General features: G+C 39.8%; 1 protein-coding gene across 1 annotated transcript in view; it reads right to left on the bottom strand.

The window, feature by feature from the left end:
• LOC124798338 (cleavage stimulation factor subunit 1) overlaps positions 1-12,029 on the bottom strand; it is a 196,455-nt gene that overhangs the window by 106,709 nt on the left and 77,717 nt on the right. The window lies entirely within an intron of this gene.

Below are 12,029 nucleotides of genomic sequence, written 5' to 3'. Positions count from 1 at the left end.
ACATTGAATAAGCATAGAGAGACAGAAAGAGACGGACCGATTAACATTGATGAATTGTTATCCAAATTTGAGAAAGCAAGGTTTTTTAGCACGATGGACCTGACTGTGGGATATTGGAAAATTAGGTTACATCCAGAATCAAAAAAGTATACAGCGTTTCTGTTTGATGGTAAATCATGTCATTTCAATGTATTGCCTTTTGGACTTAATATTTCTGTATCCGTATTTATGCGTGCACTGGATGAAGCATTAGGGAGAGATCTATTGAAGGATTTAATAATACATGTAGATGATATCCTGATAATATCAGCTTCTTGGGAAGAACATTGTCTAACATTGCAGAAGACCCAAAGAAAATTTAAAGACAAAAGTATTACGGCAAAGCTATCTAACTCATATTTTTCACGTCAAAAGCTTAAGTTTTTAGGGCATATTGTAGGGGTGCAGGGAATTAGATCTGACCCTGAACACATCAAAGCTATAAAGAATGTCCACACACTAGAAACATAATACAGTTGAAGGGATTTATAGGAATGGCTAGATACTATTGATGGTACATACGAGGACAAGAACTGAATGACCCAAAAATTTTACATTTATTAAGAAATGGAGTACCGTGGATTTGGGATCCAGAGGTAAATGAAATGTTTGAAAACATCAAAAGAGCACTTGTTGAATCACCCATATTACATCATCCGGTTATGGGCGAACCATTTAAAACTTCAACAGATGCATCTTATTAAGGTACTTTGGCAAAACGTTTCCAAGGAGAGTTGGATCTAAATCATGTAGAACACTGAACCATAGCTTTTGCTAGTCATAGTCTGAAAAAAAACATGAATTGAATTACACGGCTACTGAGAAAGAACTGTTAGCAATTGTATGGAGTATCCACAAATTTCAAACACTAGTATGGGGGTCAGAAATCCACTTTTATACAGACAATCAAGCTTTATCTTTTCTAATGAATAGTTGTTTATTACATAGTAGGTTAATGCACTCGATGCTTTTCCTGCAGGAATATGATATTAGGATACAATATGTAAAAGGTTCCGAGAATATTGTACCGGATGCTTTGTCTAGGTTACCCATAGGCAAGGAAAAATTAAAACATACGGAAAGGCCCGGCATTATATTTGCAATTAATTTTATGTCATTAGAACATAAGAACATCAGAGAATATCCATCATGATTCCTATTTTACAGGAATGTTTTCTATGTGTATCCAAAATTCCGTACCTCCTAATCAAGTGGGAAAATGGAAAATTACGGGTGATAATTTGTTTTGGAGAAACAGCGTAATATCGCAATGTTGGTGTTTACGCATTCCAAAGGTAATTGATGACACACTAGTGTGGTATGTTCACACAGGATATGGACACTTCGGAATAAAAAAGTGTATAGCTTATATGAATAAGTTTTACTATTTTAAGAAGCTAGGGCATAAAGCAGCATCTTTAATTGGAACCTGTAAGATCTATCAGAAGGTGAAAGAGAGTAATACTCATGTGAAATACAAAATATATCCGATTATTCCTAAGTCGTTACATGATCTCACAGCAGCAGATTTTTTTGGACCAGTTCCAAAAGGAAAGGGAGACGTGTCATACATTTTGATCATCACTGAGTGCTGGTCAAAGTATGTTAAGCTATATCCCATCAAAAAAGCAAATATGCCAACAGTTATACTGTGTTTACAACAATACTTTCTGGATGTAGGCAAATCAAAACGGTTTCTCACCGATAATGATCCACAGTTTGTGAGTAGCAAATTAAAAAAATTTCTAGCATGGGAAGGTATTCATCAAGTGTTAATATCCAACTATAGCCCATCCTTGAATCCGTGTGAAAGAGTTATGAAAGAAATTGGGAAATTATGCCGTATTCACTGCTATGAAAAACATACTTCATGGGCAACAAAAGTTAAGGACTTTGAACTTATTCTAAATGAATTACCAATTTGTCAACTGTGTTAACACCTTCAGAGGTAACAAGTAAACCTTTTGTAAGAGATCGCCTCGTTAAATGTTTTACGTGGACTGAACAACCAAGTGTCAATTATGAAATGAACCAGGAAATAGTTTTGAAGAATTTAGTTGAAAAGGCCTAACAAAGGGTGAGTAAGCATAATGAGGAAGCTGTAGAACCTCAGTACAAGGTCGATGACCTAGTTCTAGTAAAACAGCATTTTCAGAGCTCTGCCCTGAATAAAGAAACAATAAGTTTTTCCAAAAGTGTGAAGTTAATCCATCCCAAGACATTATTTTCAGTCGATCCTACAACTGGGTCACAAAAAGGAAAGTACAATGTAAAAGACATAAAGTTGTACATCTCCCATGGACGTTAACGTTCTGTGCCAACAGGGGAAGTGACAACCGTCGGATACCGGGTTGTTTTTGTTGTTTCTTCTGTAATAAAATTTTCCTGCACCAAATTCCCTCAACTTCTTACACTATTCTATCATCCTCCACTTAGAGATTATTAGAGAAACATACCAGTGAAAAATTGTGATTACGTCACCCAAAATTGCTCCTGGCATGTGGCTGCGTCATCCTCCGTTGTTAGGGAGTTGTGCCCGCTAGGAATCTTGATTGCATCTTTCTTGGATATTCCAGGGGTGCTCCTATCTGTCCTCATGACTCGTCCCAGTTCGCCCCAACTTATCCCGACTTTACTAGACATGACATGACGTGGGAATCGGTATGCATATTATCCCTGAAATAAGATAGATTAAATCTGCCTAGCCTGCCATTCTCTCCCTTGGTTTCGATTGTAATGTCAACAGCAGCCAATGCAGTTTCCACGTATAGTTAGGTTTTATTTTTGCCTGAATTATTCTTTGTAAGTAATCTCTTAACCAGGTTTCTGTGCAAATCTGTGGGCAGAAGTCTGGGTGAAATCAACGTCATTAAATTTGTATATTCTCTTAATATGAATCATGATTACAATGATTCCAAAAATGGTTTTCTCGAAAGCTGCCTGGTAATCCTTTTTTTGTCACATAGTTCTAAGTAAGTAAGGAGAACTATACCTGGCACATAACTTTCAAAATAATTTCTGAAATCGTGAGAATACCATTTCTCACACTGAACGAAAGATAATCGATATAAAGTCACTGAAGCATATTTTTCTTAGTAAACTGAATGGAATATTATATGTGTGGAAAACATAACACTGTGTGACTAATTAAATGATTGTGATAATGGAATATATAATTTTATACCTGGTACAGAATATTTTACACCTTTTATGAGGTGTGACCTAAACAGGAGGCTTTGTATCGATGTCGAAAGGGGTTGGGTAGTGTAGGTAAAAGCATGATTTACACTAACAGATAAATCATGACTAACACAAAACACACATCACACCTTTCAAACGACCCTCACAAACAAGTGTGCCTGATTCTTCACCATTTGCCATTTCCACAGGGTTGCTAAGATTTTCTTCTGGGACCTCAAGGGTGAAGGTGGGAATGTCTGTTCTATAGGATATGATTTAACACCATACCTCCTCCGGCTTCTCACTCAAGTACCAGCGAGGTAGGGATCCTGAGGAAGGGGGTGGGAAGGGTTTCCAGTTTTTGGGGCTGTCTTCTTTCTCTTCTTCGATCTTAGCAACCACATCTACCTTTTCTTACTTCTCATTTGAGGACCTATCTATTTTTCCCTCTTTCCATATTCATCTACTTCTATCGCAGGAGTCCTTCCTAGTTTCTGTGTTTTCCAATAACCTAGAACTTATCTTCAGATAAGAAGGATGAAGAATCAGACTACACGAAAACACGTCCACATACACACAAAGAAATACGATACACAAACTATGAATTTACAGATTAAAAGGATGTAAGAACTGCCAAGGGTTGTAGGGGAAAAAGATATATGTACATCTGGAAAGATACACATATTTTTTTTAAGTGTTGGTTCTACATCATTGTCATAGAGTAGTGGGACTTGACCATTGCGTGTAGACACAGTATCTACCATGAGTTGAATAATATGTGTAGACATAGTATATACTAAGATTATTGAAGTTGAGAAGTGGAAGAGGACTCTAGGGTATTAGAGGAGGTACTAAGAAGTGAGAGTGAAGTGTAAAATAGAGTTTAATTTTACCAGGAAATACTTAATTATAGTGTACATAAAGGTGTATACTAGGGCAATGAATCATGAGAACTACTGATAAAGAATAAGGGGGATGTACCCAGCATTTACTAAAGATATATGGCAGTTGTACCTACATAGAGATAGGACAACCTGTGGCCTGATAAATAGGGATGTTTTGTAAAGGGGTGTACGTACCAGAGTGGAAGGAGGAAGTGCACTCAGAGGGTCAACCCACATGTAAGGTATAGGTACTGATCCTAGGGGAAAAGGACAGTATCGTGACAGAAGTCACACATTTAATAAGAATTATTCTGGTAAGTTTGAATTCTATATACCACTAGCTTTGTTATATTTCAGATAAGTTCACGAGTGTCAAAAGGACACACTTTTATTATGCCCAGAGTTCCCCCAGACTACAAACTATTATGAATAATGATACTGATGCGTAATAAGGAAAAAATAGTACAAGGAATCAGAATAAAGAATAAAGTACTGAAGTGTCATGAACACCTGGAATTTACGATTGGATAAAGAGTAGAAAAAAGAGGGAAAACAAATTGGTCCTCATGATTTTTTTAGATATAGAAAGAGTTAACTCCACCATTGATTGAAATATTCATGTTTTATAAATAAAGTAAAATGAAAAAAATAAGGAATAGCTAAATAATAAGAAAAAGGTTATCCACAGTTATTAAAAGAACAAGGTATACTGTTGAAATATGAATTGTTATTATATGTGACATAAATGTACATAATGATGGTATATAAAATATCTCGTGTTCGATCTGAGGGGGGAATATGTAGTACTACGAGAATTTCCGTGTAAATTCTAGGACCACTTGGCCTTCCTCTGTCTCGAACCCACAATATTTTAAATAGAAGAGAGAGAGAGAGAGAGAGAGAGAGAGAGAGAGGAATCCAACCTACTGCGCATTGCATGTTTGTGTGTGCAGATCTAAAAACAGTCACGAGCAAAATGTGGACGTGACAGTCAAACAGCGGCCGACAAGTACATGCCGTACGATCCATAGAGTTTCAGTGTATGTGAAGAGAAGAGCCTGTGCTATTCTTTGCTGGTTTAGTGACTGTGATGATTGTTAAGAACAAATGAAGAAATGAGATTAGTCTTTTAAGTAATTCATGTGTTGGACTTGCTAGAAGCAAGACATGTTCATATTTTCTGGTGATTATTAAACAAACCCTGTTGTAGATGTATCTTAATAGAGTCTAATGTTTGACGACTTGGTTGACTCGCACAAGTTCGAATATTTATATGAGAAATGGTGAATTTGTTTTTTTGTGGAAGTTGAAATATACCATGACTGAACTAAAAGTATCCTCTGATTACCAAATTATTTCAAGAGTAGAGAGAGAGAGTCTGATAAATTCCCTTAACCAGCATTATTCTTCGGGGAAGAAGTTTTTGGAGATAGACGTGGCTGACTATCCAGAGAAGAAAGTCAACTTATGGGAGAGAGGTGGGAAGTTTGCAAACCAGCTCCACATTGCTTCTTGTCATCTAAAGTGTTAAGAGTACACATACAGAATGGCACACAGTGGTTGCAGCTAAGCTGATAGACTACATGGTTGCTTTCACAGGTGGCTCTGCCTTTGACATACAGAATGGCACACAGTGGTTGCAGCTAAGCTGATAGACTACATGGTTGCTTTCACAGGTGGCTCTGCCTTTGATGGAAAAGGAAATGCTTGTGGATGGTTGGAGTGGGTGATAGTGGAAGGATGTATGGGACAGGTCTTGCATCTAGGTCTTTTAAGGGGATATGAACTATGGGGTAAGGAGGTAGTAGTAGCAATGGATACAGACAGACGAGAATACTGTGTAGGTTGAGGGTCACGGGGCAGCTGGCTATCACTTTTGGGGGGTGGGGAGGATACTTGGGAGGGTATGACAATGCAATTCAGTTGCTCCTGTCCTGGGTGGTACTGAGTCAATCATGCTAGGTTTGTTAAAACCTTCTTTCCTTCTCCCAGTCCCTACAAGGGACACACTTTTCCACCACCAACCCTGACAATCAGACTTGACACAAAGCTAACAATGAACCCTTCATTACTCAAATTTACTTCTCCCTTTAACTGTAAACCCCCCCCCCCCCGGCTAAAAAAAAAAAAGAAAACTAATAACTTTACACAATTTCCTAACATCAAACTCAGTGCTTCATCTCCAAAATTTTAAGTGCCAGAAAACACTTCTTCAACCATACAATCCCCCCCCCCCCCCCCTCACACACACAAACACAAACACTCCTTCCTTCCAGCCACAAAAATCACAAGTTTCAATTTTTTAAAACTTCTGATGAAACTTACAATGTGAAATCATTTTTCTGCAAAATACCATCCTGAAATTCAAATTTTTAAATCATAATGTCTTATAATCAAAACAATAAAACCACAAGATTTAATATAAACAACAGGTGCTGCCACCTGTCCCCACAGCAGTCACTTTACTCCTTGGTTCAACTCGACGTATATCGGCAAAAGTCAGTAGCCTTCGAAAAAAACACAACAACAACACACAAGATTTAAAATAAACAAGGGGAGCTGCCACCTGTCCCCACAGTAGTGTCACTTTGCCCCCTTGTTCTGCTTGATTCATTTCAGCACAAGTTGATAGTCTTCAGTTTTCAACTGCTCCCTGCCACCTAACATTCAAACATTTGCATTGTAGATGCTTGGTGAAGCAGAAGTTTTGGGTATACACCTGTTTTCCAAAGTTTTAGAAAAGCTCACCATGAATTTTCCGGAAGTTTAAGTTCTCCAACTGAAATATTTCATTAACTAACATGTTATTCAAATTACACTGTATTTCACCCCATATCTCTGCCCATCACATAACATTGGTCTCCCACTGTCACTTTCACTATTGCTGGTGCAGCAACGATTCATAGTTACATTGCAATTTAATAGTCATGTACTATTTTAAATCCCTGGTGCAAATTTCTTATGGTAAGTTAAAGAAAAGAAATATGTGGGAGGTGCTGGAATGTTGTTCTAACCAAAAGTAAGCTCTGATCAAACCTACCTAGCATCGCCTTCATTCCCCAAATCCCTCAACATGAAAACCAAATTCACATCTACAGAAAGAACAGTATTCCAAACTGATCCCCAACTTATAAACTTACTTCTGCACAAAGGTTCCACTACGGTGATTATGAACCACGGGGATTACCTGGCTGAAGGCCTCTGCCAGCTGTGAGATGGTCCACTTACAAGCCCTGCCATAGTGACTATTCCAGCAGTCCAGCTTGATCTCCAAACCCTCATCAAATTCTTACAGGTCCATCCCAGAAACTCTGACCTGAGTCTATGTGCCTCCTCACCACCACCACTCCCTGAACTCACTTAGCTCCTAAAATATGTGGAGTACGGACCACCCAAGATGCCCCACTGTAACTGAATATTGTACCCCAACAGAGACCAACACCTTCCAGCAACCTACCCTTCTATATAGAGAGACTGGCCAATTCCTCCACATACTCTTCACAGTTCCTGTCCCTATACCCACCAGCACCTTGTTCATCACTTCTACACCAATATCCCAATCCCTACGACCTTGCCACCACTGAACACTACCTTTCCCAATGTCCAACTGACTCTAAATCATCAACATCATTCCTGGTCCACATTACCAACTATATCTTTTCCCTCAATTACTTCTGGTTTGAAGGTATTACCTACAAACAAATCTGTGGTACAGCCATGGGCACCTAGATGGCACCATCCTGTGAAAACCTATTCCTTGCCCATCCAGAGAAATCCTTCCTAAGCATCCACAATACTAAACCATCAGATGGTTCAAATTCATTATTGACATTTTCATGATCTGTATCTGGAATGAGATTCACATTCCTCCAGAACATCGACAGCTTCTTCCCATTTGCTTCACTTGGTCCTCTCCTCAGCCCAAGCCACCATCCTAGATGTCGACCTCTACCTCGTGGATGCCTCCATCAGTATTTGCATCCATTTAAACTTACCACCTGTTAACAATACCTCCATTTCAACATCTGCCACCACACCACACCAATAAGTCCATTCCACCTCCTTGTTGCCCCAGCTGTCCACCATCCCAAAAGTGCCCACTGGCTGGCCACAATGGAATGCTCCCCCTCACCACTCAGTGAATGCAAGACTGGAGCAACTGAATCATATTTCCCAATTCCCTCGTCATTCATTGTCCACCCAACTTAAGCAATATCATTGTCCGTTCCCATTTCACTCTTGCTCCCAACTGCTTGTCCCTAAAAAAGACCTAGATGTAAGACCTGCCCCATACATCCTAGCAATACCACCTACTCCAACACTGTCAGAAGCATTTCCTACCCCATCAATAAAAGAGCCAACTGTGAAAGCATCTAAGTAGCCTACAAACTTAGCTGCATTCTATGTGGGCAGGGCCACTAACAAGTTGTCTGTCTCATGAATGGCTACTGTCAAATTGTGAGCAAAGGTAGCCAAACCATTCAGTTGCTGAGCATGCTGCTCAACATGGTATGTTTGTCTTCAATGACTGCTCCACTGGGTGTGCAATCTGGGTTCTTCCCACCAACAGCACGTTTTCTGAACTGTAAAGATGGGAACCCCCTCTCCAGCATATCCTTTGTCCCTGTAACTCCACTGGTGTCAACCTTTGCTTGTCACTAGCCCAAACTGTCTCCATCCCCTTTCCTGCCCTCACTCCAGACTCCCCCCCTCCGCAGTGCACACACGTCATCCCTCCCCTTCCTCTGCTTTTTCCTTCCACCACTCCCCACCCCACTTCCCAGCACAGCTCTCCCAATGCAGCACCTGGAAACCCACTACCCTTTCCCAGCCACATCCCCACACAGTCCCACAGGCAGAACTGCAGCTTCTTCCTGCACCCTATTCTGCTATCCCTCCCCATGCCATGCTACTTCTGTGTATCCATTACCATCCCAGTCAAAATCATTTCTCACCTCAGTGGGACCAAAGCACATGGAGTCAACAGTAGCCACATGTGAGTTGACTTTATCCAATAGCTTAATAATATCCAACAGTCTACTTTTAAATGTGCCTGTTTGTCCTACAATAGGGTTTCCATTCGTCCCGTTTTTCCCGGGACGGTCCTGTTTTTTACCAAAATGTCCCACTGTCCCGAAAGTTTTTTTTGGGGACGTTCGAATGTCCCATTTTTTTTAATGATTCCGCTTGGCTAGAGTATTTTACGTTACTGGTTGTTTGACTTGCTATTAACTGTGCAATAATTTACGCTAGGAAGCGTGTGATGACTTTCAGCATACCCCAAACATGTACGGAACGGTCAAAAATCGCAAGTAATTTTAAACGCACTATAGGTTACGAATAACAACGAAGATATAGAATGAAATTTCTACTCTACAGCGGAGTGTGCGCTGATATGAAACTTCCTGGCAGATTAAAACTGTGTGCCGGACTCAGTCGGTAGAGCACTTGCCCGCGAAAGGCAAAGGTCCCAAATTCGAGTCTCGGTCCGGAACACAGTTTTAATCTGCCAGGAAGTTTCATATCAGCGCACACTCCGCTGTAGAGTGGAAATTTCATTCTAGAAACAACCCCCAAGCTGTGGCTAAGCCATGTCTCCGCAAAATCCTTTCTTTCAGTAGTGCTAGTTCTGCAAGGTTCTATAAAGTTTGGAAGATAGGAGACGAGGTACTGGCGGACTTAAAGCTGTGAGGACGGGGCGCGAGTCGTGCTTGGGTAGCTCAGTCGGTAGAGCACTTGCTCGCGAAAGGCAAAGGTCCCGAGTTCGAGTCTCGGTCCGGCACACAGTTTTAATCTGCCGGAAGTTTCAACAACGAAGATTCTTCTTTTCTAAATCGACCCACTGAATCCGTCCTTTCGGTCCAGAGATACTCTACACCACTGATACTTGCTCTCTGGCTTCCGTCATCACACTGTTAATGTTTTCCACTGTGCAATCACTGTTTCATTATGCCAAACCGAAAGTGTAATTTTAACAGCAGTATAAAAAGTGAGTTTCCTTTTATTACTGGTAGTGGAGAAACTGTAGAATGTACGTTGTGCAGACCAAAATTTGCTATTGGTCGTGGTGGAAGGTCTGACATTGTGAATCACATTAAGACGACGAAACATCGCATCAGTGATCAAACGAAAAGAGCAAATAAATGCGTGAGTGACTACTATGGAAACTTAAAATCAGTAACAGAAATGGATAGGCAGTTGGCAGCACAAGAAGCTATCGTGTACTGACTTTAATGATACACTTTCAGACGAAAATGCACTTGTTGATAAAGTAGATAAAAGTGAAAAGTACGGTGATACTGTGGCAGAATAATTGTAAAAAGTGATTTGGGATCATCTGAGTGCACACTGTAAAGGTAAACTTTTATGTGTATTAAATTTAGTCAATACAATATTTATGTCCTGTTTTTTTCTTCATTGTCCCAGGTTTTTCTCTAATTTATTTTAAATGTCCCCTTTTTCAATGAAAATGAAATGGACACCCTATCCTACAATGACTCCTTTATGCAGTTTAAAAATCTACTGTAATTCAGATTGTTACTGTTATTCCTTGCCTGATTCTACATCTCCTGAAATATTTTTCTACAAGACAGGCTTTTGCAGTACTCAACAGTAGTCAGATTTCCATTTATACGAGATCCATAAAACCACCATTTAAATCCAGCAACTTCCTCCACCTATGCACAATGCAATGTAGTAAATATTAGTAGGCCAGAGAAAACTCTACAAACTGAACATAGTGAGCACCTGTCAGCACACCCAAGTAAACAAAATTATAACCGAAATTCATGAATGTAAAAGTCTCCTACACACAAAACACACACACACACACACACACACACATATATATATATATATAATGTGACTTACCAAATGAAAGTGCTGGCAGGTCGACAGACACACAAACAAACACAAACATACACACAAAATTCAAGCTTTCGCAACAAACTGTTGCCTCGTCAGGAAAGAGGGAAGGAGAGGGAAAGACGAAAGGATGTGGGTTTTAAGGGAGAGGGTAAGGAGTCATTCCAATCCCGAGAGCGGAAAGACTTACCTTAGGGGGGAAAAAAGGAAAAAAGGACGGGTATACACTCGCACACACACACATATCCATCCACACATATACAGACACAAGCAGACGTATTTAAAGACAAAGAGTTTGGGCAGAGATGACATCTCTGCCCAAACTCTTTTGTCTTTATATATATATATATATATATATAGTTTAGATATATTTTTCCTACGTGGAATGTTTCCCTTTATTATAACCATATATATATAATAGAGGGAAACATTCCACGTAGGAAAAATATATCTAAAAACAAAGATGATGTGACTTACCAAATGAAAGTGCTGGCAGGTCGACCTGCCAGCACTTTCATTTGGTAAGTCACATCATCTTTGATATATATATATATATATATATATATATATATATATAGAGAGAGAGAGAGAGAGAGAGAGAGAGAGAGAGAGAGAGAGAGAGAGAGGGAAACATTCCACGTAGGAAATATATATCTAAAAACAAAGATGATGTGACTTACCAAATGAAAGTGCTGGCAGGTCGACAGACACACAAACAAACACAAACATACACACAAAATTCAAGCTTTCGCAACAAACTGTTGCCTCATCAGGAAAGTGGGAAGGAGAGGGAAAGACGAAAGGATGTGGGTTTTAAGGGAGAGGGTAAGGAGTCATTCCAATCCCGGGAGCGGAAAGACTTACCTTAGGGGGAAAAAAGGACGAGTATACACTCGCACACACACACATATCCATCCGCACATATACAGACACAAGCAGACATATTTAAAGACAAAGAGTTTGGGCAGAGATGTCAGTCGAGGCGGAAGTGCAGAGGCAAAGATGTTGTTCAATGACAGGTGAGGTATGAGTGGCGGCAACTTGAAATTAGCGGAGGTTGAG

This window comes from Schistocerca piceifrons, chromosome 5 (genome assembly GCF_021461385.2).
Source record: "Schistocerca piceifrons isolate TAMUIC-IGC-003096 chromosome 5, iqSchPice1.1, whole genome shotgun sequence".
Lineage (NCBI taxonomy): Eukaryota > Metazoa > Arthropoda > Insecta > Orthoptera > Acrididae > Schistocerca > Schistocerca piceifrons.
Note: the sequence above shows the minus strand (reverse complement) of the source record. Positions and strands in the feature narration are given on the sequence as shown.